Here is a 5,523-nt window from a genome sequence, read left to right on the forward strand (position 1 = left end):
TTTCCTGGAAGGAATCTGGATTTAAAAACCCTCAAGAACTGTTTTTGTGAGACTTCACTAAGGAGGAGAGGGGGAAAAGCATTTTCATTCCTGGTTTTCTCATTCCTTCCCTTTAGGAACTTTTTATTAAGTGTTGGTCATATGTGTAGCTTTTTACCAAGTTGATTGATTCTTTGTAGTTCTAGGAAAAGAATAAATATTGCTCCAGATTTTTTGACTTTCATTAAGGTCTTTCATTCTCATTTCCTGGCCTACACTAGGCACTGTGTATGGAAACATCACCAATGGAAACATCATTGGGAAAGAGTGCAGTTCCAACATGCAAGACTTCTCAGTCAGTACTATTATGAACAATGCTGTCAAGGTCAAGGAAAGGACTCTTGGTGTCAGTGTTCTGGGTGGCCTTAGTCACTGGGCAGCCAGGAGACTCATCATCAATTAAATCCTGATCTTCCTCACTGGGAAGGAAGGAAGTGCACTCTAGGTATGTTAGCACTTGAGATCAAGAATCCAGAGGGACACAGTTATAATGGAAACTGGTTTTTGCTCTAGAAATAGCTTGATCTGTACCCTACAGGGACAACTATTGAGTGGTTTGCACTTGTAAAATGTTAGATAACTACCAGTTTCCAGATTTGGAGATTTTAGATACTTTTGGCCTGAAGTCAAACAGATGAATCACAGCATATAGCTTTTGGTCTTGAAATCAATTTCCTTGCCACCTAAAAATCCTTCAGAAGTTTATTTTTAAATCTTACTTTTTCTAGAATTTAAATAGAAATTGGTGTGTGTAAGAACTTTACAAACATATATTAGGGGCCATTAGTGAGCATATGAAGTGTAAGATATTTCTGTTTATAGGGTTTAAATCCATTTCAATCAACCAATCAATATTTATTGATAAACTACTATTTATTGGGATCATATAATAGATGAGACAAAGTTCATGCCCCCAATTTGTTATTATTAGTGGATATGTAAACAAATAAAAAAGACAACTTTAGAAGTGTAAAGCAATCCAGGTTCTTGGTAGCAAGCAACACAGATAGGAGCTCTGGCTAATTTAAGCAGTCTAGGAAATTTTGGAAGAAAACCAGGTAGCTTTTACAAAATCTGGTGGAAAACTTGGTGAGGAATAAGGAGTGTCAAGGCACAGCCAAAATGTCCTCATATAAACAACATGCTTGGCATGCCTCTGCATGTGCCCGCTCTCCACCACAGTGCTAAGGTGAATGGGCCACCAAATGCAGACAGCCTCACTTGGCCTCTGACTTGTCCTTTGAGGGTAGCCCCTCATGAATCAGTACCCTGGGATGCAGCAAGCATTGGTCAAACTTAGCACACATTTGCATTAGACATTAATGTCATTATTCATTAGATACTGATTGGGGAAAATTTAGTGCTCATGAAGGACTTTCCAATTGGATAATATTTGAGCTGAAGTCCAAAGAGAGGAGATAGAGACATGATTCACAGGAGAATATTCCAAACAAAATGTCCAAGTGGAAAGGGACCCACTGGAGACAGAGAGAATGAAAGGGAACAGGGTGATGGTAGATATATGAATAAAGAAAAGAAAAGCTGTAAAAGTTGAATTTAGGTGTTTATTGATGTCTCTTTATGTTTGACATTGCAAACTTCAGGAAGAGGAAAATCTTACTCTGTGGTGGAAACCATTAGGAGTTTAGATGTTAGTTTATTTGGAAGGGAAACACTTCTCGAGGACACTATGAATTGAACTGTGATTTAACAAGATTGTTGCAGCTGCATGTAGAGAATAGGGCACTGAAGTGGTACAGAAAAAGCAATGGTAGCTTGCAGCAGGTTGTAGAAGTGGAGATAACAATTGGCAGCTTGTGGGAGAAACAAAGGTGGTAAAGTATTATTATTATTATTATTATACTTTATTATAAAGAGGCTAAAACCACGGAAAATATAACAGAATAATACCAATCAAAATGAACCAGTATAACTGAGACAGGACTTCAAAATATTACAAAATCAACAATGCTTTTTGTTGTCTTCAAAATAGCTGCAGATATCTTTGGACATAGTAAAAATTAAACAGAACAGAGTAGAACACAAACAATAAAAGAAAAACCATAAGTGCAATAAAAGACTTCAAAATAAGCCAATAGTAAATCCAAAATGGCCACCATAATTTGTCTTACTATCTTTTAAACAGCTGCTCATGCCATCAGATTTAACATAACCAAACAAAATCAAAGAGAATAAAACCCAACCCAACAAAAAATGAAAATGACATGGTTTCCAGGAGGGGATCACTTCCTGGTGAGGTTTGGTTCTCTCCCCCTACAGTCCACAAATGGTACTGACTCACCGGAGAGGCTTGGGTCTGGCCGTCCCCACTCCAGCAGCAGCCCATGCGAGGTGCTGGTTTCCAGGCAGGGATCACCTCCTGGAGAGGCCTGGTTCTCTCCTCGAACAGTCCATGAACAGCTGGTAAGGTGCTATTATTAATCAGGTCTGTGTTACTATAACAAATTACCTGGGCAATTAACTTATCAGAGGAAACATTTATTAAGCAGTTTGGAGGGTCAAGTCTCAGACTGGGTGGTCTCATTACTCTGGGTCTCTGAAGAGAACAGGAGTAGATGTCAGAGTGGTCACATCTCAAACTGGAGCTGGAAAAAGAAGATGGGTGGATCCCATAGTCCCTTTTGAGAGTCTAGTGACCGTCAATAATACCTTGTTTGAAGACACAAAGAATCCTTCATAATGCCACTTCATAGACCAAACATCTGCATGTTGGCCTGTGGGAGATACTCATCCATGCGTCAGAAGATGAAAATCAATAGTCCAAACTGAGCCCTACTGGGATGAAGTATCTATTGCCTATCTGTTCCAGTGGAAATGCTAAGGATGCAGGTGGATGTGTGGATGTAGATTTTAGGCAAGGAGCTTGGTGATTCAGATTGGAGAATCCTGATTGGATAAATGGTATTTAAAGTCATGAAACATCATGTCACCAAGAAGGGAGCATAGAGCAGAGGAATAAAGGAAACACTACACTATATAGAAGTGGAAGAGGGTCCAAAGAGTGTCCCTAGGATGAACCTGGGAGGTAGGACAGGCAGTGGACTTTTTGGAAACACTCCAATGCCAATTTATTTTAAAAAAGGGCTTCATATTATTCTATGGCCTAATTATAGAACCTTTGAAAATTACATAAGTTGTAATTCCCTTCCTCCTAACAACCATCCAGGGGGAATTAAAAGTTTTGGAAAGAGGTCAGTTCGACATGGCCTTTCTCTTGGTAGAAACCAAAGGCAAAAGATGAGAAAAAAACAGAAATCTACTCAGAGGTATGCTGCCAGTGTCCCTCAGCAGTGGGCGCTTGCCTGCAACCTGGGTCGTAGAAGGCAGAGCTGGCAGCACTCAGTATGACAGCAGGAGATCTTGCAGCCATGTCTTCCCCCAGCACATTCATGTCCTGACTTAAGTGGCATGGAGACCCTTCAGCAGGGTTCTCCTTCACTGTTCCACCATGTGCATCCGATTCCCCAAGTCCCTTCTGTCACAGCTGCCCACAGGCTCCACTTGCCAAGATGATTTTCAATCTCAGCCTCCAGCTTCCCCTGGGACCAGGCTGAGTGGGTGCAGTATACATATGAATAGTGTACCACAGGGCGTGTGGACGTGTGACCATGTGGAGAATGGCATGTGATTGTAGCCTCCATGCTTCTCAGTGCAGACGTTGCACTTGGGATGGTCTTTCGTGTGAGCACTAATGTAGCTGGCCATGTCAGAGTCACCTGCACACTTTATGAGTCATGTCAGACCACGGTGCAGACTGTGGGGGTGTCATACAGCTGAGGACACTTGAAACAGAAGACCTCAGTGCTCCGACTGCTCTGTATTCTGTGAGCTCTAGGTTCCTGCATCTGAGTGACCATAGGGTGGTCTGCATGAGAGCACAGCTGGGGTTCTTAATGATTCTCTACAAAGTCCCTGAAGCGGCAGCACCTGTATTTGTCTCTCAGGTCTTCATGGGAAAGCAACAGGAACACAAAGTCCTCTGGCGTGTGGAGAGGGCAGTCCCAAGCCATATGAGAGACTCCCACACCCACTCTGTCCTTGATAAGTACTTGAGCGGTACTGCTCCCAGCAGCTACAGCAAAACTGGTGCAGACACGCCAGAGCAAGTAAGTTTACATTCTGCACAAACTGCATATACACTGCACATTGGTGAGGATGGGCTGTGGGGACGTGTGTTGATGGGTTAGGCTGAACTCAAGCCTCAATAAGCAAGTGAAGAGAACTGGTTGTGTATCTGTCCAACATCTCAGACTTGCCAGAGGGAATTAACTAATATTAGTTTGGCAACTGAATAAGACACCAGTGCCGTAAGGAGGTACAGCTGATCAGTGAGCATCCGTGGCCTTTAGTACAGAGGCTATGCTGGTCCTGTGCTCATTGTGGGCACAGACTGCTAATAAATAGGTCAAGTGAGCTGGCACCCCTCCAGATCAAAGGCATCAGGCCCTGCCACTCATATCACAGGATAATAGTCCTCTATGCTCCACAATCCTCATCCTCTGCTTTCTCCTCATAATGACTCCTTTTCATTGCTGTCAGATCCCTGGCCATTCACGTCCACCAACATCTTACATGCACTCAAGTTGCAAATCACGAAAGCGGTCGCTTTTTCCTCCCTCAAACTTCACCGCTTTCTCAAATGCATTAGTGTTTTTGTATTCTGTAGTTCTGAAGAGCTTTCAGGTAGATATCACCCAAATATTCTGTGTCATGTGATTTCCACTGGGAACTGGGCTGCAGAGCCCCAGTAAGCCAGAGCAGATCAAGGCAGAAAGCCTGGCTGGGACTCAGTGAAGCAGAGGCAGTGAGCTGCTGCTGGTCGGGCCCACGGCTTCCTCTGTGAGCAGACAGTGTTGAATTCAGTCAGCAGTCTGGAGGAGTCAGTTGTCCTAGGTAGTAGAACACTACTTTTAAAGTAGTGAGTTAATTTGGTTTATATTCTTTTAAACAAGCATTGCAAATTGATCTCCCTTCATGAAATTTATCTATTTTATATTGCATTTGCATTGAGAAAGGGATTTGAAGAGATCTGGTATAAAATGTATATCAGATAACTGATTAAAGTAAAAAATTAATGGACCCAAGCCTCTCCCTGTGAGTCAGTGCCATTCGCGCATTGGGGGAGAGAGAACAATGGCCGCACCAGCAAACAAGCCCTCTCTGGGAACCTGTGCCATGTGTGGGCCACTACCGGACTGGAATGGCCAGACCCCAGTCTTTTCCACTACATGGGCTGGCAAACAAGAAATACCAAAACATCCCCTCCTGTCCCATAAGCAACCAGCTTACCCAGAGAACACGGGCTGTGATGATAGCTATTGAGGTGAACTGCACATGGACACCTGGGGTGCTCTGATGTTTCACTAACATTGCAGGTCTAGAGCCAGAGGTCTGATCATGGGTTCAGAGGATAATGGTATACAGTGTGCAATCTGGGGGTGGGGGTAGGGAATCTCCTTCTCA

At 43.1% G+C, this 5,523-nt stretch overlaps 1 pseudogene; it reads right to left on the reverse strand.

The window, feature by feature from the left end:
• Positions 1–2,558: 2,558 nt before the first annotated feature.
• Positions 2,559–4,396, reverse strand: LOC111755840 (E3 ubiquitin-protein ligase ARIH2-like; annotated as a pseudogene).
• Between the last annotated feature and the right edge of the window lie 1,127 nt (positions 4,397–5,523).

The sequence above is a fragment of the Cavia porcellus genome, unplaced genomic scaffold (genome assembly GCF_034190915.1).
Source record: "Cavia porcellus strain 051 isolate PalLab524CR breed Dunkin Hartley unplaced genomic scaffold, mCavPor4.1 scaffold_20, whole genome shotgun sequence".
Classification (NCBI taxonomy): domain Eukaryota; kingdom Metazoa; phylum Chordata; class Mammalia; order Rodentia; family Caviidae; genus Cavia; species Cavia porcellus.